Source organism: Centrocercus urophasianus, unplaced genomic scaffold (assembly GCF_019232065.1).
Source record: "Centrocercus urophasianus isolate 14NV4802_14NV808 unplaced genomic scaffold, USGS_Curo_1.0 seq_21, whole genome shotgun sequence".
NCBI classification, from domain to species: Eukaryota; Metazoa; Chordata; class Aves; order Galliformes; family Phasianidae; genus Centrocercus; species Centrocercus urophasianus.
The window spans coordinates 10,543,905-10,569,436 of NW_024884767.1; the positions used below are offsets into that span (position 1 = coordinate 10,543,905).

The following is a 25,532-nucleotide window of genomic DNA, read 5'->3' on the forward strand; positions in this document are numbered from 1 at the left end:
CTGGCTTTGGGCAGAGAGAAGGACAAATAATTTAAATTGAACATTTTTAAGTGTGTCTAATATCACTGCTGTCAACAAAACTATTTTCTCCTGACCAGTCCTAGTCCAGTTTCAGTGTGAAAATCTCATAGGAGGAGCCTCTGAGGAGGAAAGTACTGGAAAGGTTTGAAGTCACCAGCATGGGAGCACAAGTTCCAAGGAAGAAGTGGTTTGTGGCTCATCCTGCCCGTACAGTCTCTTTTCTTCACCAAAGAGATGTAAGATTTTGTATTCTGGGAACTGCATGACACGCTTGCTCCTATGCAGTCCTGCTCAATCACACCGCATTCATCAGATGATCCCTCAGCAGATTCATGGGCATGAGTACTTGAGGAAGAAACCTCATATTCTTTTCTTGGGAATTTGCTTACCATTCTTGATTTGCAGTTAGGAATGGCATTACTCTGTTACTCTGGAAAATATTTGCCCAGTAAAAACAGAAACAGTTGAAAATAGATAACTAACAGGACAGAGGATACCATGCATTGAAGGGTGCTCAGGGGAAAAGAAAAGGAGATGACAACACAGTTATCCCACAAGAAAACAGATAAGAGAAGACGCTTCAGATATAGTCACAGCTTGAGCTCCTGCACTGGGTGCTGGTAGTTGCTCAAAAAAATGTGCTGCCGTGGACTCCAAAAGCCCACAAATGTTCTGGAAAAAAAAAAAAAAAAAAAAAAAAAAAGCAGAAATGGCGCGCTGAATATTGGTTTTATTGTATTTTCTCCAGACAGTTAATGAAGAAAGTTAATGGTTAACCTCAGTGAAGGAGATAAAAAGTGAATGTGCAAGTGAAGAGCAGGAAAGAATTCCTGCCTCAGGATAGATCTAAAATGGATGGAAAACACTGGCAGAAATAACAAAATCTAACAGCATGTTGAGAAATAGAAATTCCATCACATATGGATTACTAATTTTTTCTTGTTGTTGTATGAAAACAATTACTTTCCAATTTAATAGTGTTACGTTTCTGTTTTTTTTTTTAATATCAGAATACTTCATCTTGTCAAAGCTGAAACAATGTTGCTTTATCTCATATTATAAGGCCTCAAAACAAAACAAAAATTAGTCACAATATAGTAGAAATGGAGAGGTGGAAAGATAAAGACTGAAACAAAACATTTGTGAAGTTCATCAAGCACCTTCAGAGTTTTCTGACAGAAATTGTTATGCAGCAATAAACTGCTTGTTTAGCTTGTGTTCAAGAATATTTACAGGTTGCTGTTCAGCTAAATATTTGTTTTCAGCTGGGTTCAAAGTATCCCTCTTAGTCAATTGGAACTAAAGGCACAATGAGATTAAGATCTTTATAGAGCTGGCCTTGTTCAGGACAAGTATATTCATGATCTCAGTTCAAGGCTTTAACAATGCTCTACAAGTTCACATAAAGACACTGTGGTAGACTCAGGAGTTGAATCCAGATTTACTGTGTCTCCATGCTTGCAGCCATGAGACAAATTGTATGCTGTTTTGCCCAAGCCCTTTTTCATAATTTCCCTTAGCGTTTTACTGGCATTTTTCACTGTGATATATTGGCATAGCTGAGAACAAAATGTATGATCAGCAAGAGAAAGGTTGAAGACTTCAGAAATACATGACTGGGGAAGTAATAAATTCCTGGAAGAAAAATAAGATGGAGCAACTACAGTAATCCATCTTAATCTTAGTCTTAATCTTAATCAAACTGCTTCTTTTTCCCAAGTCTGAAAATTCTCAAATAGTATGCATCTCTATTTAACTAGATTAATGACAACTTATAGAGATGGGTTCGGGGGAGACTTCAGGGGAGCTTTGTGCCCAGAGGAAACTTCTAAAATAGGCTTCTCATTTATACAGGTAATGGAACAGCCATATGCAAGGGCAAGTATCAGCAAACAAATATACAATGTTTCTTAAGATTCCAAAATTCCTGTTCATACAAAGAATATCTTATACTTTAAAGGAGGAAAAGATGGAGTAAAAAATGATCTCATTTCTTTGAGATATTTGAGGGATTTCTTTGAAGGATAAGGCTGTTTGGTGTAAAACATTCCGACAGTGAGGGTCATTTCTTAACAATCTTCATGACTTTTTGATTGTAAAGTTACTTTAATTTACCGTATTTTTTTAACGGCGTCTGTAACAATTGTTGCATAAACATGTTACACAGCTGTCTGTTTGTTTAAAAATGTTGTTGAACAAGTGGGGAATTGCAGATGTACATAATAATGACATTTTCACCATCTGTGAAAGTGCTCTCATACCTCATATGCAGAATTGCTCTGCTTTCTGGAGAAGGGCTCCTCCAGCATCCTGAAGGAATTAGCGTACGTGTGCATATTCTCACGTGTCTTTGTAATTGTTTGCAAAGATTTGTGACCATCCTTGTACACAGAAATAAATATTCCTTTGCCTCAGATGGCGTTTTCTATTTCTTTGATCTGTCAATTTCATGAGAGTCAGCACAGGTCTAGCTCTTGGTATTTTCATTCACTTTCAGGCAAGCAATATTTGTAGGAAGAATAACAAGAAGCAGAAATGAAAGACACTGGGACACTATGAACACACAGAATGAGACAGCTATTATTTAATTTTCTTTCAGTGATGACTGGAAGTCAATTTTGTCATAAGAAGTTATTTCCAAAAGATGACAGAATGTCTCTGTATTTGAGTAAGCAAATAGGTTTTTTTAGAGAGATTCATAACTATGTGGTTCATATGCAGTTTAATGTGCATTATGATAGCTAGCAATGAATCATTTTACCATGACATTTACATAATCCTATCAGAAGGACACATTACAACAATCACATCTTCCTGTGAACCTAGATGGAGCACCTTTGTACTGTTATTATTGTTCTCCACGTCATTATTGCTTGAATGATAGAATGAAAATATTCCAAAAGCAAATATTGCTTAATGAAAATCCCCATAAGACAGTTGATGTCTATCTAGCACCATAAATCAATGAGACAAACTGCCCTGAAGTTCAGGGTTACTGTGAGTCCTACATATAAATAAATGCTTGAAACTTGATTGTTGGTAGTAACAAGGATTGTGCTGCATCCAAACAGGATTTTGCATCATTATATATGTAAGAAAAACAGAGGAACAGTGAAGAGGGATGACATGAAGAAAGACACCTTTTCTCCTCTTTGAAAAAGCAGGGCAAAAAGAGAAGCAAAAATTTACTTGAAACTGTATGAAAATATCTCATCTCATGAGAATGCTGGAAGGTTAATCGACATGAATGCCCCATGGAATTGTTTTAGTGCATGCAAAGCATAGATATTGCATCTTGTGGTCAATTTCCACTCTGAATATTCAGAATTCAGGGAATTGTGAATATCTCAGAAGGATAAGAGAACAATTTAAAGCATTCAGAAACTCATTTAATATATGGTGGTTATCTGGAAAGATTACAAGAGCATAACCATGTCTTACCAGGAAAAAGTTGCTGCAAGGTGACTTAATTCTATTTTACAAATATCTGAAAAAGAATACCACGAGGATCTGGTTAAGAATTTACTTATGATCTATATGCACAGAAACCAAGTCTCAGGGCATGATCTCAGATTAATGAAAGGAACATTTCACTTGTACACATATGCAACAGGCAGTCCAGCAATATGATGTGATTGATTCCCTGGTATGAGCGACATGAAACAGAAGGGCAATTGAAGCTGACAGAAAGCTGTTCTTGCTTGGATACACAGCAGGGGAAGATTCCATCTTCAGGTCTGCAGGGCTAGATGGTCTAGGTCAAATCTATTGAATAATTTTATTTGTATCTTAGTTCCTAATGTATATGAGAAAAGATTGTACCTTCCAGCCTTATCAAGTGAGGAGCAATTGCTTGATTTTTTTTGCATAACTTCAGATACTGGGTGGGTGTGATACATAGGCTAAAAGGGTCTCGTGTGTGCTGTTATCCTGACCCTGTACTTTGGATAATAAGAATTTTTCTCATACTGAATATTATACTAGGTGACACCAAAAGCTTTGCCAGCTCAAATCTTTGTGTTGAGAAGCCATCAGTATCAAAGACTTAAAAGTCCCGTATTTTAGTAGTTAAGAAGATCTAAACAATATGTATCATTACCTGAACAGAAGGTGTAAAGAAAGTAGCGCCAGATTCTTTCCATGGACAAGAGGCAATGGACACAAAATGGAACACAGCAGACTTCCTCTAAACATCAGGAAACATTTCCTGCATGGGTGACTGAGTGGTGGCACAGACTGCTCAGAGTGTCTGTGGATGGAACTCATTCTTGAAGATTTTTGGAATCTGAATGGATATGGTTGTAGGCAGCCTGCTTTTGATGTCTCTGCTTGAAAATGGGAATGATTGGACCAGATGGCCTACAGAGGTCCCCTTCCAACATCATCCACTCTGTGATTCTGTGAAATAAAATGAAGATATCTCTTATTATTCTTCCTTGTTTTCTGGCTTAAGATCACTGTCTTAATAGATTAATTATATTGTTATATTATTTCTCATGATTGACATATTTGAGGCCTGATGTAGAAAAGAAGGTGAGATACACTTTCCTAGTTCAGAACAACAAGAAATGTACAATGCAACAGAATCAATTTTGCAATAATGTGTTAGATATTGGTCTGGTTGTAGGCTAACTTCTTTAGGTACCCAAATCAGCAGAAGCTTACTCACAAATTGGCTTCAAAGAATGTAATTCACAGAATCACAGAATGGCTGAGGCTAGCAGGAACCTGTGGAAGCCATCTGAACACCCAGAGCAGATTGCCTGGGATGGTGTTCAGATGGCTTTTGAACATCTCCAAGGAAGAAGATGTCATAGTTTCTCTGAGGAAGAGAGAGAGAGAAAAGAAAGATCTTTAATTTCCTTCACTGTTCTCAAGATAAGAATCTTTCAAACAAAAGTTGGGTGGGGGACATAGGAGAAGGAGCAAAATGAATGTTAGACACAGAACACCTAGGAATTAAAAAAAAATACCTTTGATAAATACAGTGTTCAGAAGCTATCAGCACTCACTCAGCAGAGCAGAGCTGTGAGCCTGGAGCTCTCATCTGGGAGATGGAAAGGAATCCATATAGCTGTTGAAATTATGGCCAAAGTTCCAGCTTACTGTGGTCATCAGTGTTTGTTCCAGTTTGTCATCATGGAAGGCGACAAACCAACTTTCTGAAGCATAGCAAGACAGTTGCCCCAACACTGGTTTGTCATTGCTCCACTGCTGCCTACACCTTTGGGTGTCACCTGCCTGGAACTACGGCCAATGTTTACTGATCAATTGAAGAAGATAACTCTTGACCCAGGTTGAGGTCAACAGAACTCCACAGACGATGAGCATGTCTTTGAAAAACTGTAGACCTGTCAGTAATTTGCAGTCTCTTCTGTCTGCATAAAAATGGGTATTGGGATTGGGAAAATCTTATTAGTTCCAGATTTTAAAAATGGGACTTGGAAGAAGGAAGAAAACATTTATTTGAAACAAACAAACAGCCCAAAATTGTGGTGGAGCTACAAAATACCTTTAAAATCTTTCTATCTTCAAGATACATTTATTTACCTCTCCTGACACTTTGATATCTTTAAAACTGAATGTGGATGGCAAAGACACACTTCTTTGCTGCAGAAAGGCACCTCTGTGTGTTTGAGTGATTTGCACACACACAGTCACACAAAGGAAATTTGTGTGGGCAGATAAATGAGATGGCATAAGAATGTACTGCTTCTGTACTGTTCCACAGAGGCTCTTAAGATGTCTCATGCTCTCTCTGATGCCACGGGAAACATATTGTGTCCAATCCTTCAGTTGCACTGCATTTTCATGCTTCCAGGAAATTATATACGTTCCTTGTGTGGGGACCTGAGATGAACAGAGACTCTTGTCCTGCACTGTGTGATGAACATTTGACACTCTTGTCCAGTGTAATGTGATGGGCATTTGTTCCTGTCACATATATAAATCTTGCTTTCAGGTCATCCCATTGCCTCAGCAGCTATGGAGAATGTGGTGGTTCTGATATATCTCATCATGGGAGAGGTTGGGGAAGAGACAAAAACATTTATCAGTTGTTAAGGTAAATTATTAAGAACCTAGGCATGGGAAATCTGAACACATCTGGCCAGTCAGAGAACATCTGCAGGGGGATTTATTCTTTTAAGTAATTACACTTGTCTTTTTCTTCAGGTGTGCTCAATTTGGTGTCTGAAGCAGAGGCTGAAGCTTGCTGTTCAGAGATGTGTGCCTTTGGTTATCTGCTGGGCTAGTCTCTTAACTGACACAACTCCACTAAGGCTCACTGATTTGCAAGCACTTGGCCTCCTTCTTCTGGTTTTTCTCAGTCCCTTTCTGCTTCTCTTGCAGTCTGATCTGCTCCCACTAATCTGGAGGGTGTAACTTGGCAAACCTCAGCTGCACTCCTTCCATGAGGTTCTGGCCCTGAATTGCTCTGTATTCAACTGACCTTTTCAAACAGGTCTTTGGGGGCTTTGCTTTGTCCTAGCATGTTCCACACAGCCTATTTTTTTTCTGCATAAAGTGCATATTACTTTCTGCTTGTGATTCCCAGAACAACTTCTGCGTTTTGTCCCACCTTAGATGGAACTGGATCAGATGGAGCTTTGCTTAGCACCAGTCTTCTTCCTCCACTGTCACACTGCTCTCCCTTCTCCCACTGCAGCCATGGTGAGGTGTACAGATACTTTGGAACCTGGTGTTAAAGGAGTATTCAATCAAATGGAAAAAAGTTACAGAGCAGAACAGGCGTATGTGAACATACACTCTTTGATGAGTATGAGGAATATGCTATGTGTTATTTATGCTCTTTTTGAATGTTTTACCTGTTCCTCTTGTAATTATCTGCTTTCCCTAGCAGATCTAGCCTATTGGATTGAACGGTTTGTCTAGGAGTGGTGGGGAGAGGAAGGAAGACAATTTTTCTGACAATCTGTTATTAAAAAAAGTGACCAATCCTAGGGATTTTTCTATTTAACAAATTAAGAAATATATCAAAGAAAAAATTCAGTCTCGCTACGACAGAATCAGAATTCTACAGTGTCTAGAAGGAAATGGTGGAGGGAAGTCTGTGACGTTTTGGTTATTTAACATAGTTTCAAATGAGCATTTTTCATTTAAAAGCAGCCTAGCTGAAACTAGAAACTTTAAATTAAAGATTAATTAAATTAACTCTTAAAAATGTGCAAGTGTCACTGTTTGTTTGTTTTCCAAAATAAAGAATTTTATTCTGGAAAGTGCTGGGGAAGTTGGAGGAGAATTCATCTTAGCAGGAAGAAAATGTTTTGGGCTAAGGAAGCACCCACTAAAAGCAAACTGAATTTGCAAGTGGTTTCAGGGTCACTGAAATCATAGCACCTGGCAACTCTGTTGCATCAAGGATTCACTAAGAAATGTGTCAGTATTTCAGTCTGACAAACACTTACAAATCATTTCTTCACATGCAGTTTGCCTTTGTCCTCAGTGCTGTTATGCTGATGCAAACTGAGCTCCCCGTGCATGGACCCAAGGAGCGCAGATAAGAACTCTCTAAGGATATCTTCCTTTCTTCTGTAGCTTTCCAGGGCTTGAGTAACAAAAAAAAGTTCCTGTATTTTAAGACTATTCACTGATGTTTTGGAGGGAGGAGAAAGAGAAAGACCTATTCCTGACTTCTGAGCATGTGGAGCAAAGATTGCATCAGAGAGCCAATTTGTTCTTTAATCAAAAGCAGCATTCCGTTAAAAATATGCACAAACACATTATCTGGAGAATCATGCAGGCTCCTTAACACAGCTGAGAAGCCTACATGTCACTGCTTTCATTTCTTTCCCAGCTCATGGAGGCTTGACTCGTGTAGAAGTGGGTTGAGCCTTTTCCATGCCAGTGTTGTGCTCTAAGCAGGCAGGGAAGATGTGGCACAGTGCACATGGAGAAGTGTGGGGCTGGTAACTGGGCATGAGGTGAAAGGACTAGGCTGCCTTCTTCTGGAGCTGGAGTCACCACCCTGGTATGGAGACAAGGCCTCATGACTGATTAGCCACCTTCTCGGAAGAAAGCAGCTTCCAGGTCTGGTTTGACTTTTCTTCCATGGGCTCACTTTCTAGTTTGGAGAATGTAAGTACAGCCTGTGAAAGTGTAATATCCTCTGTGGCTGTACCACAGCCAGGACTGCTTCCTGAGAGTCAATAAGAAGGGATTGTTTCCAAGAGTGTCAAACTGTCTCCCCCTCTTATATTCAGTGATAAATCTCCATGATCTTACCCAGAGCCATTTTAGGGTTAAAAACTCACATGCACCTTCCTCCCTCCTCTCCCATTAAGTAACTTAATTTTTACAATTTATGCCTTTGTAGCCACAGACACCTAAACATGTCCTTAGTCAGCCTTGCTCTGCAGAGGGGTTGCAACATGCTTGCAGCAGGTCTTTTTGGTTATAGAGCAGTGGGAACTTACACTATCCAAAGCTAGTTTCCTTGGCTTTGGATAAACTTGAGATGAAACTCAGATGAAGCCACTCCTTTCTTCTGCACATTTGCTGCTCATGCTGCATCAAACCTGATTATCATCATTATCTCAGTTCTGTCACGCTCTATAAATATATGTATAAATAAACCAAACAGAATGGCAGCTTCTATCAAGGGGAAAGTACAAGGAAGGATTTCATTAGTGTTCTGTAGAAAATGCTTTGCAGAAACCAGGAGCAAACTAATACTTAAAGAGTCTTGGCCCTGCTACACAGTGATGTAGAGCCATTACATGGGAACAGCACCTCCTAGTAACAATGGGCTCAAGGCAGGAGGAGGGATATCTCACCTCTTCACAGTAAGAAGTATTAGAAGGATTCCTGAATCTGTGAAGACAGGATAAGACTGAACAAACTCTCCACAAGAAAGATTGGGCAAGTGGTATCTAGCAGGGGCTAGAAACCTCCAGGAGTCCAGACTTTCATAGTCTTGCTCTTGCCTTAGGATATTAACTCTATAGAAGCTGCACACAAAAGAGCGTGGATGAGAAAACACAAAGTGTTACTGAAACAAGCTGCAGGCAAAGGGATTACTGTGTGTATGTAACAGGAAACCCAAGAGAGAGATTTTAACTTACACCTTCCAGCTCCATACTGTGGCTTGGATCCAATACCTATAAAAGTCAGTGGAAAGGCTCTCTTGACTTCATGAGAACTGGATCAGATCCCATGTGAGTTACACCTACTTAGGCTCCCTGCCATAGGTGGAGGTAGTCCTGAAGAGAGCGTGAGTGAAGGGAGTTTAATTTATGTGACCTTACAGTTCACTCTCCATCTAACAGTTGTTCTTCTACTAAAGAGGAAACATCTCCAGCATACAAAAGAGGAAGGATAGCACAGCCCAGTCCAGGCAGGTATTTCTTCATGTCATTTGTAAGGTAAGTCACTTCTAAACTTCAAGCCTTTTTAGACACTTTGAATAATTTATCTAAAACTTTTGCAGACAATTTTCCCGTAGGTATCTGTGATCCTGAAGGCTTCTTTGCCCTTGTTTATGCAGTCAGCACACTGGCTTCTCTAACTTTCTTCAAAAGAAAACAGATCCAGATTTTCTGAAAGTCAGGAGCAAAGGATTTCTACTCCAGCAGCCAAAGCAATGCAGGCAGCCAAAATAAGAGATCACAGAAGGAGATGGTCTAAACATGCCAGCTGCAAAGTGTGGAGATTCTAATGCTTAATGCCTCTTTTAAATTAGATAATGAATTACCTAATACTGAGTGAAACGGGAGAGTGGAATTAAAAACAAAACATAACAAAGAACAAAACAATTAAAAACCTGTCGGTTGCCTCTAGCATGACTTAACTTTGGTTCTGCTCCCTTGGTTATTCACTGAGAGGCTTACTGATACCTCATGGAAAACATTACCACTCTTCCCATGTTGAAACATTTAGAGGAAATACGTTATATCATGTTCTTTTGTGATGTTTGCTCTTTCCCTGACTTCTCTAAATGGACAGATTTGCCTGAGAGTCAGAAACTGGATTTCTAGTTGCTGTAAACAGGACTAGCTCTATAGTGACTTTATCAACTGACTTAGCTGAGGATTAAATCTCATACCATACCTGTTACTTTCCCTTGCATGTTAGTGCTTGTAAAACATCATTGACAAACGCACTTCAAATCAATGACCTTGTTTCCAGGTTGATGACACCTATTTCTTCACTGATATCTTCTTGCATGATGCCTTGAAGAAGATGTCCTGCCAGCACCTCCGTGTACACAGCAGTGTGCAGTATCTGCAAGGAGCCTGTGTCTCTATATTACCTCAGTCTTTTGTCTCTCCACTGAAAGAAGTGTTATATACATTTTGTAATAATAATCTGCCTAGAGTACAAGCTTCAGACCTGACTGGAGGTCCCCCAACATCTATTTTCTCCCTCTGCTTTGGGATGCCCTCTGTCTTATGGTGTCTTATAATAACATTCCAGAAGTCTTATAAACACCCCAAACCAACTCCATATGCCTTTACATCAAAACCCATGTAATGCACACCTGTGTAATTTGCTTGAGAAACACAAATGATGACCATAAAGTGTCTTACATTCTTTTAGAATGAACAGAAGAGCAATTGCACAAGTTATATAAAGTGATGGCAAAAGCATCTGGGGCCCAGTGAAGCCAGGTACTATGTTGTCTGAGAGTAATCATATTTACTGTAGAGGGAGAAAGCCCTAAGGTGTGTAAATGTGGCTTCATCTGCAGTACTTGTGCAGTCTAGAGACAAGAATGTGATGTAGGACAATAACAAAGGCTTTGCAGAAGTCCATGTAGATAACATCAATTGCTCTTCCTTTGTCCATTACTGTTGTTACTCCAGACTGACCAGACATTATGTACCCACGGTGAAGCCATGCTGTCTGCCTCAGATCACAGAATCATAGAATCACAGAATAGTTTGGGTTGGAAGGGACCTTTAAGATCATGTAATTCTGACACCTCCATCTAGGCCAGCTCAAAGCCCAGTCCAGCCTGGCCTTGAATGCCTGGGAGCTTCCACAGCCTTTCTAGACAATCTGTTCAATCATCTCTCTACCCTCGCAATAAAGAATTTCTTCCTAATATCTTGTCTAAATCTACCCTCTTCCAGTTTAAAGCCATTTACCTTCATCCTGTAATTACATACTCTTATTAAAAGCCCCTTCCAAGCTTTCCTGTAGGCCCCCTTCAGGTCATGGAAGGCTGTATAAGATTCCACCAGAGCCTTTTCTTCTCCAGGCTGAAGAGCTGCAGTTCTCTCAGCTTGTCCTTGTACAGGAGGTGCTCCAGCCCACTGATCACCTCTGTGGCCCTCTTCTGACCCATTCCTACAATTCAATGTTCTTCTTGTATTGGAGGCTCCATAACTGGATGTAGTACTCCAGGTAGGGTCTCACAAGAGCAGAGGGGCAGAATCATTTCCCTCGACCTTCTGATCACTCTCCTCTTGAAGCAAACCAGGGTATGGTTGGCCTTCTGGGCTGCAAATGTACAGTACTTGTTCATGTTGAGTCTTTCATCAACTGACACTCTCAAATCCTCCTCAGGGCTGCTCCAAGTTATTCTCCACCCACTCTGTATCTTTGCTTGGGATTGCCCCAACCAAGGTGCAGGACCTTGTACTTGGCCTTGTTGAACTTCATGAGGTTGGCATAATCATAAAAGGCCATCAAGTTTGTAAGGCATGACTTGCCCTTGGTGAAACCATGTTGGTTACCACCAATCGCACCATCTTTATTTTCCATGTGCCTTAGTAAGGCCTTCAGGAGGATCTGCTCCATGATCTTGCCAGGCACAGAGGTGAGACTGACTGAACTGTAGCTCCTAGATCTTTTTTCCCTTCTTGAAAATGGGGTTATGTTTCCCCTCTTCCAGACAGTGGGAACTTCATCAAACTGCTATGACCTTTCAAATATGATGGATAGTGACTTGGCAAATTAATCCATCAGTTCCCTCAGAATCTATGGATGGATCTCGTTCGGTCCCATGGACTTGGGCACCTTCATGTTGTTTAGGTCATCTCAAACCTGATCTTCACTTACAGTAAGCAGATTTTGCTTCTCCCAGTTCTTACCTTTGCTTTCTGCAACTTGGATGATGCAGCTTGGATGCCCTTGCCAGTGAAGACTAAGGCAAAGAAGTCACTGAGTACCTCAGTTGTCTCTGTATCTCTCATGACCAGATCTCCATTTTCCATCTGGAGAGAAGCTTCCCTGGCCTTCCTTTTATCACTGATGCACCAATATAATTTTTTTTCTTGTTCCCCTTTATGGCCCTGAATAGATTTGATTCTATCTGGGTTTCAGCTTTCCTAATCTGATCCCTGGCTGCTCAGACAACTTCTTTGTAGCCCTTCCAGGTAATCCATTCCCGCTTCCACACTCTGTAGGTTTCTTTCTGCACCTAAGCAAGTCCAGGAGAAACTTCTTGATCCACAGAGGCCTTCTGAAATTCTTGCTGACCTTCCTTCTTCTTGGGATGCACAGCTTCTGGGCTCGGAGGAGATGGTCCTTGAATAACTCCTTGTCTTGAATGTGCCTTGATGTAACTCTCAGAAGGATCTGCTCCTTGTTCCTCCCAGACACAGATGTGAGGCTCACAGGTCTGTAGTACCCTGCGTCTTCCTATCTTCCTTTCTTATAAACGGGAGTGATGTTTTCCTTTTTCTAATCACCAAAGATTTTACTTGAAAGCATGACTTTTCAAATACTACGGAAAGCAGCTTGGCAACTACACCATGCAGTTTCTTCAGGATTCTGTGATGTGTGTCATTGAGTGCCATAGACCTGTACACATTCAGTCTCATCAAGTGGTCTCTGATTTGCTCTGCACTTACACTGGGAGAGATTTTCCTCTCCCAGCTCCCCTGTAAATATTCAGAAACATGAGAGGCATGGGAATCCTGACTGACAGTAATGACTGAGGCAAAGAATTTATTGAATACCTCACCTTCTTTATATCTGTTGAAGCCAGTTCTCCCTTCTCATTTATCAGAGGGGATACAATCTCCTTTGACTATCTCTTTTGACCAATGTACCTGCAGAATCTCTTCTTGATTTGTTTTTCATATCAATTGCCATGTTCATTTCCATTTGTTCCTTGGCTTTTCTGATCCCATCTCTGCATGTCTGGTCAGCATCCCTTTACTCCTCCCAGGACACTCATTCCTTCTTCCACTGTACTTTTCCTTCTTTTCCCTCACTTCGACCAGCTAGTCCTTGATTTTCTGCCTCCTTTGCTTGATTTCTTAAGGAGGAGAAAGGAGAGCTGTTGTACTATCAGAAAGGTGTCCTTAAAATCTACCAGTTCTGTCCTTTTTCTGTGCCCCTAAAGACAGTTTTACTGGGGGATTGCATCCAATAATTCCTGAAACAGATTGAGGTTTTCTCTCATGAACTTCAGGGCCCTGTCTCTGCTCTTTGCAAGGCCCGTATTTCTTGAGATCATAAGCTCAACCAGAATATGGTTGCTACAGCCCAGGCCTCTTTAATGATCTCCTCTGCACTGGTAAGCACCAGGTCCAGTAATGTTTCATCTCTGGTTGGTCTGTCAGATATTCGGACTGGAAAGATGCCAAGAGTTTCCTGGATTGTTTTCATCTGACTGTGTTGCTTTCCCAGCAACCACCCATTTGGTTGGTATCTCCCATCAGGTTGAGACCTTCTTAGTGAGATGTTTCTTGTAGCTGAAACAAGAAGATACTGTCAGCAGAGTCCCTCTGGCCAGGTGTCCTGTAGTAGATTGTGACCACCAGATGTCCCTTATTTGTCTGTCCCATAGTTTCAAACCACAAGCTCTCAGCCTGGTCATGGTCGTTTCTCAGAGGTAGCTCTTCACAGTCTATCCACTTCTTAACATAGAGGACAACTCATCCACTCCTCTTGCCTTGTCTATGTTTTCTAAAAAGCTTACAGACCTCAGTGGTGGTATTCCAGTTAAGTGAATCATTCCAATTTCTGTGATAGTAATTAGGTTGTGATTTTCTAACTGCACGATGGCTTCCAGCTCTTTCTGCATATTTCCAATGCTGTGCGCATTGGTGTACAGGCGCTACAGCTGGACTATTGGCCATGTTGTCTTCTTGGAAGAGCCCTCCTGCATTCCTCTGAGACAAATCTGAGGCTTTTCCCTACTGCTTCCTGAAGTGATAGTGTTTCCTAGTCCTTCTCTCTTACTCAGAAAAAAAATTTCCCCCATCAAGTCCAGTTTAAAGTTCTGCTAGTAAGTCCAGCCATCTTGCTACTCAGAACACTCTTGTCCCACCTGGTCTGTTGCATCCCATCTGATGACAACATGTTCAGGTGTGTCTGATACAGAAACAGAAAGCCTAGCACTGCAAAATCCATGAATTCTGAAGGGTTGCAAATGTCTGGTAACACAGAAATACTATAGAGTAAAAAAAATAAGTAATGAGCCAGTGTTTCTGCTATTTCCCATCTCAAATCCCTGTGTAACCACAGGGTTTCCATTTAGGGGAAAGCTATCTAGTATGCATTGTGATAATTCATTGTAAGATATCCAGCAATCAACTGTTAAGGTCTGTTGGTTTTCTTGTAATTGAACCTCGAATTTAGCCTTTTCCTGAGAGTTTTATTACCCTCTCTGACAATAAATACCTTTATGTGTATGGTGTGAGCTCTGTGGAAGCTGTTTGCAAGAGGAAGGACAGTTCTGTGGAAAATTATTGAAGTATTAAGTCACATGCATAACTTTACTGCAACTTTTCTGTACTTTGCAAGTACCTCATTTTTTTTTTTTTTTTTTTATTCATATATTACTCTCTGCTCACAAAATAAAAGCCCAGCAGTCTTGTCTCAATTACACATAAGTAGAGCAGGTGCAAGTTCTTACTGCCAGATACGCAGTACTTGTTCTAGTGTCTACATGGGTCTCCAGATTTAGAGCTGGCAGTTACTTAGGAAACCATGAATGTATGACTCCTTGGAAGTAGACTAATACTTACAAAAAATTAGAACAGTAACGATGTTCAGTTAGTAATGATTCTCAGGTAATCAACACAGAGCTGTGTTCAGGAGAAGTGGGTATTCTCTCATTTTAAAATAGCTGCGATGAAGAAAGTGGTGTAAATACAAAGTAAGGCACTGCTAATAGGAACTGAAGAGGCACAACTAAGACCAGCTCTCAAAGAGCACTTGCAATGCCAGCATCTGCCAGGGTTGCCTTGCCTCCGATAATGAAACATGTACTTGTAAAATACTATGTGCAGGAAAGTTTTATTGCTACTGGTATGTGAATCATTGACTCATTGGACTTTGTTCCTCAGGGAGGAGAATTCTGATAGACGTGACAGGTGAAAACGCATCAATTGTATCTCTGACTTTAAAATGCAAACTGAACTTTTACTCATTTGCATGCCTGTGGCATAGAGCTGCTGAGTGTATTTTTGGAGAAAAAGCCACAGCCTAACCACATAAATGTTTTCCCATCTCTGCTTGGCTTTCTATGCATTATGCAACTCAGGGTGCATAAACAAAAAAAGGCTGAGCAATGTCAGGTTGAAATATGCCTTCAAGTCTTCACATCTGTCAGGAAGGCCTTTGTGATGATCCTGAAGTTGTTGTCATGTATGTCCTGGAGTTATTCTGAGTGTTGCTGGAGTATTTTATGTTCAAGAAGCAAAGGTTAGATATAGGGGATGGATTAGTATGGCTAAATACAGCATTTCTCTATCTCAGTGTTAGCAATGAACTCACCAAAATGAATGCATGAAGACAAACATGGGGACAGGGACATCCTAGGCCTGTTCCCAGCTTCCCAGTCAAACATCTGGAAACACAGGCCCTTGAATTTGCAGAGTATAGCTGCTCTTAAGTAACACAAAACAAATTTGGCAATGACTGCTTCAGTAATCACACTCAGCATTTGTGTGGCATTGAGCATTGCCATCTTTTCAGCTCAGTTTGAATTCCTCTGGCAAACTGGGGCCTCAGCCCATTCTCCACTGAGCTGTCTGGAGACGCCATTCAGAAACAACACCTCCATTTGAACTCAGTGGGAATCCTCATCCAAAGCTCAAGGTGCTGATGGTAGGTAGGCTCTGTTCTACTTCATGTTGTGAGGTCTGTGCTACTTATACAATTTCCACTGACAAAACTGAGGAAGCTTCAATTATCTTCTTTCAGTGAAAGCTAAGGTCTTATACAGTATCTTATGCAATAAGGAAAATAACTGGAAAGATAAGAAACTTAGAAGTAGCTCATGGCTCCTGTTTACCCCATCTGTTATCTGCAGGACTCTGGTGGACATTTTTTCCGTTCACAAGCTGTATAAGTAGGGGGCTATTTGGCCTAACAGTAACACTGAGTCAGTAACCCTTTTCCCTTAGCCTTCTCTAAACTCAGGCACTTCTAAACCACAGGCCCTTGAAAGAACCCGCTGCTCAGAGACAGAGCTGCAGGAGTGAACCCCACAGACCATCATAATTTAGAGCCAAAAATGACGTGGTAGGGCATCTGTGATTAGGTAAAACTTCTAATTTGTGTGTTGTTGTGTGTTGTAGTCAGCTCAGTGGGATTTGGGGACAAACAGCTGTTCTATGCTACATATAGTTTGGAATTTTGTGGCTTTTATACTACTTGCCATTCAGTAGTGGACAGGAAGCTGGAAAACAGAGGGAAGAACTGAAGCTTTGAACTTATGGTCCATGGACAAGCTCCTCTGTGAGATAAAACAGTGACTGATATGTTAACCTTTTGGGATGGATGAAGGACTTACATGGCTGTTTTATGAGAGCGGAAGTAAGAACTTGCAGCATTTTTCAGTCTTGGTAATAAGACTCGAGCTCCCTCTTTTTCTCAGAGGCTTTCTCCAAATACAGTTGATTGTGACAAAAATAGAAGATGTAAGACAAATGAGAACTTCACAGATGGAATAAAAAAACCCCAAAGAAGTGTACATACTTCTCCTCTTCCTCTTATCTCTATATAGTATCTTGTGCCATATTTAAGAACTAACAAAGATATTCTTAAAAACAAAAACGCAATCTGATAATGATATAGCCTGACTCCACAGCCTGGAGTAGAGAGAATTATTGGAGAAGGAGCTAGGTAGATTGCAATATTTGTGAGCAATATGTGTGTGTTGAAACATTCTGACTTTCCGATAAAACATCTGCATTTTCAAAGCTTCAGTGCTGTACATTTGTGCAAGGGAAAATGTTCTGATCAACTCATGTGCTATAGAACAGGCTTGATTTTGTCCCTATTCTTCATAGGGTAGTGGGAAAGTTCTGTCAAGTTTTGCCTGAAGAGAGGGACATACCAGATGGAAATGCTAAAATTCACTCTTCTGCAAAGCCTTTAACTACTTGATGGAATCATTGGTACTCCACTATACAGAAATACTACATGCAACTTTGTCCAATTTGGGATCCTGCAGATAGGTCTCTACAATAATTTGATTAGATTACAGTTTAACCTCCAGAAGAGTGAAAGGATACTCACAGATTTCTAGAATATAAAGCCAAAAATTTGCAGGCAGATGACATAAGAATTCAAATTCTTAAATTAAAGTTCCGTACTATTTTATTACCTTACCCAAAGCTGAGAGCAGGAATTGGCATCCGGGTAAGGCAAACATTCCTGGAAGCATTCAATCTTGAGGTGCATGTAGAGATGACATCAGTTGATGAATGAGCCATTGCTGCTTTGACAATGCTGAATCTACTGCATCAGTGGTGGTACTTCATTCCACCCTGACTTCATATTCTGCTGCCTTGTGTTCAAATATCGCATCTTCTCACAGTTCTAGAAGTGAAAATTGAAATATATTCCAGTGGTTCAGGATCAAACTCCTGTTGCCAGGGCAAGGCTACACTTGGTAGTTATAATGATACCATGAAGAATATTTTTCCTGTTTAGGTTTTATGTAAATCCATAACACAGTGTTTCTCTTAGACACTTCTGGGTTTTCTTATTTTTTATTGCTCCTAAGGAAAATGTAGGCTGAAAGATAAATGTGACAACTAATTAGTCTGTAAGTATAAGGCTGTGGGACCCAGTCTTTTAGATCCTAGTATATATGTTGAGGATGGCAGGATATATCATATTATGCAGGTGTGAATCAGATATACTTACTCCAGATTTTTATTTTAAGCTGGTTTCAAGCTGTAAATAACAAACTCTGTTAAGCAATGAGGAAGATTGGACACGAGGGGTAGGTAAAAGGAGCCTTTAAGAAAGCAGAGAGGATTCAAAAGGCCCGTACAGGAAAGGAAGGCTTATGTCTTGTCAGATGATCAGAAAATGGATACTTAATCTCTTCAGATGGTCCTAGCATAGAATAGTTAGTTGATCAGTATGGAGAAATTGCTGTCCTTGTGAGCAAAGGTTTTGAGTTTCCTAAGTATGTGGAAGGGTTGAAGACAACTTATTTTATAGTTAGTTATAGTGTCCAGATTAAGAAGAAGAAATTAGTCTTCCTGATCTTAATATTTTCAGTAATGAAAGCTAAAGCGAATCAAGGTGGCCATACTAAGAGGATTTAAAATCCAGATTCTTCCCACAGTTTTCACTTTAACCAGATCTAATACACATCATTAGGTACAGATGAGAGGGAATTTGGCAATATCTTGTATCCAGTCTCTCTTGCTGAAGGCTGTGCTATAAACAGTGTGAATCTTTTATAAGAACCAAGCAGTGGATGCGGAATGATGTTTGCAAGCTAGGGCCAGCTGTCAAGCCTCTAAAGAATTCCCAAACATTTGGGTTCAGGTTTAAATGGGAAGATGAAGGAGGAAACGTCAATGCTGTTACACCCATGCTATCACTGCCCATGGTAGAGCACATAAAGAATCTTTGCAAATGTACTGATCCTTCTTGAGAGACACGAACATAAAACTGAAAATGTGTTCCATATGTTTCAGGGTCTTGTTGCTGCTCTAATTCCAGCTGAAAGCAAAAAACTTAGCAACCTTTATATTCATGATAAACACATTGCATCACTGCTAACATGGATATGTTTTATGCTAATACAATTAAATTTGCTTTAACATAATCCTGGTAAGATAAACACTGCTGCTGTCATGATAAACAATGTAGCTATATGCCTTTTAACAAAGAAACGGAAAAAGAACATGTTATCCAAACCAGCCTGAAGAAGTGTTCCTTCTGCCATGCTTTGAGAGCTGCCTCTCCATTGTTTTTGCTGATGAGCGTGGTGCAGAGTTGAATGTCATTGCTACACATACGAAAGCTGTCACAGCTAATATTGTATGCCCTCTATATGGAGTAACAATAACAGACTGAAAAATCCTACTCAGACTCCATGGATAAAAAAAGTGTTCTGTGGTCAAAGCATGCCTTCACACCAGCGTGTGTTTTGCAAGCTATCTTTACAACATAGAATGCTCAAGGAGGAAAAGGCCTCTTCTTGCTAAGGCCCTAAGTGTTCAGTCATCTTTGTAAACGACTAAGCTGCAATACCTGCAACTTGGTGTGAAAACTGTTTGTTATTATTACTTCCTTCCAAACACTTCCTTGTGATTTTGACTGGCATTTAGTGCATCTAGCAAAAAACAAAAACAAACAAACAAGCAAACAAACAGACAACAACAACAAAAACAACAACCAAAACCATACTGAACTTACAACTTTCTAGCTCTCAGGCTGGGAGCATTTGAGAAAAGAGCTTGCAAATTTTGAGCAAATCAAATGAGATTCATGGAGAAATAGGTGTTAGGAATGACTGTTAAGAATATCACACTAAGAAGTTTTCCTTGCCCAACCTGTTCACATGTCCAGAGCAAGAAAAAAACAGTAAGTCTGTGTTTAAAACTTCCACTGATAGATTTTACAGTGTGACCATCTATCTTCAGACCTTTTACTTCCTGTTCTGTTTGGGTTTTTTTGTTCATTTGTTTCTTAAAGAAGACCTCACCTGAAACTTTTTAGGAGATATAAGTCCAAAGCAACAGCATGTCTTTTAAAAAGGTGGATGGCTAAAAAGAGCTGTTGCTTTGTGCTTCTATTTCTGTGTGCTGAAAGAAGAGGTGGTTATGCCTGCATTCCTCCACCCTAGGTGGCCTGGTCAGGAGAACTCATATTCAGAGTAAGTAGGAACCAATTTAATTCCACTGGCTGCTTTGGAATGCCGAGCCTTGTCACTCAGAGAACTCGTTACAAGAAGGCATTATGCTAATTGTTAAAAGAAAAGAAATTTAAAAAATTAATTCATTATGCATACTGTGGGCTTCTTTTTCAACTTCTGAGCTACTACTATCTCTTGAACCTTCTTTCACCTGTGAATTATTTCTCATGGAAGACCATTTCTAGGCATACACCTTTCCGTGAGTCTAGAGATCTCTTTAATGAGCCATTAAAAAATCTGGACCTATCTGTCTCTGCATGCAAACAGCATCTCTCTTTTGTTAACAAAGATCTTCTCTAGGAGTGTGGTGTTATTTTTAAGCAAGTCATTGTGAGCTTACCACTTAAGCAATCATTTATGCCCTCCATAATAGAGCCTGTTATTCTTGCTGAAGGTAGCCTAATGGCTTGCACTTGGAGACAGTGGAGGTCTGCTTGAAAAGGAGCTCTCCAGCTGCAGCTGATGGCCATCCCCCATGACTGGCTGGTCCCCTTCTCTCTCAGGTCACAGCAGTACCACAAATGCTGTCAGTGAAAAAAACTGGGAGGCACTTCATGTTCTCAGGCCATTTTCCATAAGAAGCTCATGTGGATACAAGGAAATGTAAAGGCTGTGTCCTGTGCTCTTTGGATAAGTACACCTCCATCATTTCCTGGGGCTTATTCAGGTGCCAGAACCCCATTTCTAGAGACAACATTGAGTGGAGAAAGATTTTGAGGTAACTGCATCCATTTATATTGCCTAAACAAAGACTCAGGAAGGGGTGTGGTGCATTAGGAAGGATCTCATCTAGGCAGTGGAAGGAGAGATGCCTCTCTTCATTCTGCAACCTTACCTTTGGGTAGGAGATTGACATTCCTGTAGTTACCATCTTTATTTCCAGATGAGAAAACCAAGTAGGTAACTTCCAGGAATAAAACTCCTTTCACCTAAAGAGTAACTACAGAAGTCTTGGATTGAGCTTGAATCAATTTCACAACAGGGAAATTAAAGAAAAATAGCTGATAAGCAGAAAAGCAAATACTGGTGGAGGGAAATCTGCATTTCAAGCTTCTTCAGAAGCATGCAGACTAGCTCCAGAAGCCCAGTGCTACCTTCTCAGTCAGTACTGAGATAAGGGGAGATAAGAGAGGGTCTTCCTGTTAGCTACAGGACAAGCTATTTCTTGCTCTGCTCAGAGGACCTGAGTTTCCATGTTTTCAAACTGGGGTTAACACTATTAATCTTCTTTCTTATGAGATGAGAGAGACTAAAAGCACTGAAGGCAGGTGGTCTTATTATCATTACTCACACAGGTAATAAACATAATGTCACTGCTGACGCTGTTTCAGAGCCATAGGCTGCAGAAATTGTAATGTGCCAGCTCAGAAGCATTTTGGCTCCAGCTCTGCAGCTCCTCTTTCAAACATAAATGTTTGATCTACTGACAGCTGAGGTAATAATAGTCTCGCCCACCCACCTGAAATAGCATTTCATGAGCAAATACATCATGAGGCTTTTCTTATAGCCCATCTCAGAAATCGTTACTCAAACTGAACTAATTAAGCAGGGTCTGGTTTAAAGGAAACTCCTGTGGCATTACTTTCACTGAATGGGGTCCCCGGAAGGAGATATCTGTAGAGGGAGGCTTTGTCCTGAGTGAATGACTCCAGAGTGAGGAGAAGCTGCCAGAAGGATGAGCCTTGGGTGCTGGGCCTAAAATGTAATAAGCTGCAAATATGTCTTGTCAGCTCTTTGCTGAGCATATTAGAGACTGGGAACAGGTCCAAGCACAGGCAGATAAAGTGGTGTCTAATGGCTTTGTCTCCTTGTATCCGTTTTCCAGATCTAGTAATTAGTTTCTCAACTTTGCATTTTGGCGGGCTAAAACTCGCTTTGCTTTTAACCTAAATCTTGCCTGATGTACAGACTGATTTCAGGGTGATAGGGCAACTTTGGAGGTGCACTGATCTCCAGGGAGTAACAAATGATGCTCAGGTACTCTAAGTTTTTGACAGAGCATTTGGGACTCTGGGAGACTACAGAGGGTCCCTGATCACTGGACCTGTTTTAAATCTGCTGCCAGCATACCCTGAGCCATGGGAGATGATACAAGATAGAGCACAGATTGTGCACGGTAGGGAAATAAGAGAACTGGGGCTTGGGTCTCCCCTTCTCTCACTATTCTCTGCAGAAAGGTTTTGAGGTGCAGTTTCCTTATCTCTCTAGTCATATACACACTTTTACATAAGGTTTGGGGATAAAAAACAACATGCCTATCATTTGTAATTTATGACAGCCTCTCACAGCAGACCAGGTAGATATGTTGATACTAAGTGTGGCAAGATCATGTCTTCAGATATCCATTTAGTAAAAGGCTGATGATGGTGACATGACTCATGGCCAGGGGGCTGTAGGTGCTACTTCCTGTGACATAGCCATCAGTGCACCATCTCATTTCATAAATGCTGTTGTCTCTGTTTAATATGATTACCATTTTAAATGCCCAAACTGATGAATCTCTCTTGGTCTCTAATGGGAAAGATAGTGTCTCTTAAGAAACCAACAGATTTTTGTTGACCGAATAATCTCTGACTATTAATTCACACCTGTTGAATGGCTTCGATTGTGAGTCTATCTTTAATGCTATCTCAGTGAACGAAATGATACTCAGCAGTTGCATCTTCCAGTCTGATAAACAGAATGTCCATGGACTCATTTGGCAGAGGGTGGAGGGATTATTTTTGCTCAGTGGCCAATCACACTGCCTCAGGTAGGAGATCTGAACCAATTAGGCAGAACTTCTTCACAGAACTTCTGCATTTCTCCTTTGCATCCAAACCTAAAATAATAGAAGAACAGGCATTTTCCTTGTGGCATCTCAGAGCTCTTGTACTTTTCTGTCTCTTTCTTTCCATTCCTGCTTCAACCAGAAATTGCAGAGATGTATCAAAATAACGAAATCAGAAGAAGGTTAATGGCCCCTCAACTCCCTCCTTCCCTTCCACGACAGCTGTGATGTGTGCAGCAGTATATGGATGAAGCCAGGCATGTACCTGACTGCCTACTCGTACATAGCTTGACTTTGCAGGCTCTTGGTTTCTCCCTAAGCAGTGCTAGAGAAGGCTCTTGGTTTCTCCCTAAGCAGTGCTAGAGAGTCACCTTCTAATCACTTGAAATTAACAGTATACCACAGCAATGTAGTGTGAGCTACTGACAGGGAGGGTGAGATTCTGGGCTGCTCAGATTATTTTCTGGGCTTTTGTAGGTCACAAATCCAGAGTTAATTTGGATTATTCCGGCTTCTTCCAAGCATATGCTTTGCAAATATGTTTGTGTGGTCTTGCGGAGAGCAGGTACAGTCATTCTGTATATTTACATATGTGAATCAAAGCTTGCCTGTACCCATTAAGCAGTGCAACCACAAAGGTAAGACTGATTAAAAAAAAAAAACAACAAAAACAAAAACATGCATTATATTTACTATGATGCACAGTTAGGGTGAGACACTCCAAATACAGGACACTGGGAATATAATAATGAAAAGGAGTTCAAAAAAGAATTAGGAAAAATCCTCATGGAGCACAAATGCACTGATATACATGTAACAAGATGCACTGTTTGCAGAGGGACTCCACAAACCACAGAAGGAAGCTGGGGAGATGAATTACAAAATATTTGTCTTGTTTCTCGTATACTTTTCCCAAATTTTTGCCCCTCACCACTGCAGGAGATAATTGATCATCTGTGGATGAGCATCTGGTTTGACCAAATAATGGAATTTCTTATGAGCTTTAATGAATTTACACGCATCCCACCCCCTCAGCATTCCTGTTATTAGTGTTAATCAGAACTCAGTCTGATAAGACTATCTGCTATCTGCTATCATTGTGTCCAGCTGAAAAGGAATGCTGAGTCTTAGAATAAGGGGAAGACTGCAATCATTTGTCTTATGAAGATATCCAGAACTCTACCACAAATCCTGACCACCATTCACAAGGTGCTGTACAATCAGAGAACAGAGCTAACAGCCCTTCTCCAAACAGCACTGACCACCACTGTTTTGCTCTCCACATATGTAGAATGTATTTATGAAATGCTCCTGTATGTCATATGTGGACCACTTCTACACCCGCTTTGAAGTCCTAACGTTTTTCCCCACAAAATCTATTGTCAGGAATGTATCTATGCCACTTCGTCTAGATTGTTGCTGAATCCTGATAAAGAGCTACAAACCTTTATTCCTCTGTGTTATAAATAGAGACAGACACTCAGTTTTCAGCTTCATTGTTTCACATTGTCTCTTTTTGCAGCCTTTCTGAGTGACACTGACAGGTTTCCCTTTCTCTGAGAAATGAGGGATTGTTAATGCAAGCCAAAGTGAGTGATAACAGGAGAGTTACAGCAGTAGCAGTGAAGGGGAAGAAGAAATGGAAAGCATTAATCTTAGAACTGTTTAGCAGAGATATAGCAACAGCTGCCTAGGACAATATTTGCCTGTCAAGGGTTGCTTCAGGATTTGTGGAGCTGAATCAAAGCCTGTTGTAGAAAATGGGTGCTAGTGAAGAGGAGCAGGGAAGATTTTTTCAGAGGCTGAGATGGTCTTCAGCTGTGTTAGTAGTGGTAGTAACTATTTTGCAAGACAGGTGTAAAGGAAGTTAATCTGCTTAGCCTGTCTCTTAATGCATAGTAATCTTGGTACCTAAACACCCCTAACACATTTAGTGTTGGACAGTGGAAAAAAAGACTCCTATGCAGGTTTCACAGAACTATTAGCTACATTGGAGACACCTAGTCCAAATCAGCTCTGAAAATAAGACTATTAGCAAGTTCAGAGGATCACACCTTTGCCTAATTCAGTCTGAAAAGCCTTCTAGGGTGGGAGTTTTACAGTCTCTCTGAATAAGTCATTCCTTTGCTGCACCATCTTACTGGTGAAGATCAGTTTTTGTCATGTATGTAATATGGTACTAGTAATAGACTATTTCTTTTATTTTGTGGAACCATTAAATATTTCTGATATTTCTACTGGAAAAAAATGGAAGGGAAGAGAAGGGAATTGACATTTTATATTATCTTAATTTTATGGAGGAAAAAAATATATTGTTGTCAAACATAAACAAACTTAGTAAGTAGTTCCCTGAGAAGCCTGAATTTTGCTGTTGCCTCATTCAGGGTTAAAGTTTTGCTGGTAATTTTCCTCCTACATCAAAAAATTTCATAAATTATAGAATACTGTCAGGTGGAAGGGGTACCACAAGGATCATTGAGACCAACAACTGGCTTTGAACAGAACCACCCCAAATTTTAAACTTGAATACTTCTCGTAGTCAAGATGGCCACAAATTGCCACTTCACCCATGAGACCCTCTCTGTGTACAAACAACAAATCTGGGAGATTAGCTTTATTCTGTACAGCAAATACAGCTCCATTGAACAAAAC

At 40.4% G+C, this 25,532-nt stretch overlaps 1 long non-coding RNA gene across 1 annotated transcript in view; it reads left to right on the top strand.

Moving 5' to 3' along the window:
• The first annotated feature begins 9,336 nt into the window (after window positions 1–9,336).
• LOC122162544 overlaps window positions 9,337–25,532 on the top strand; it is a 62,783-nt gene continuing 46,587 nt past the window's right edge. Inside the window, exon 1 of the long non-coding RNA XR_006169581.1 lies at window positions 9,337–9,404. This is a non-coding gene — a long non-coding RNA (uncharacterized LOC122162544). The remainder of the gene's footprint in view (window positions 9,405–25,532) is intronic.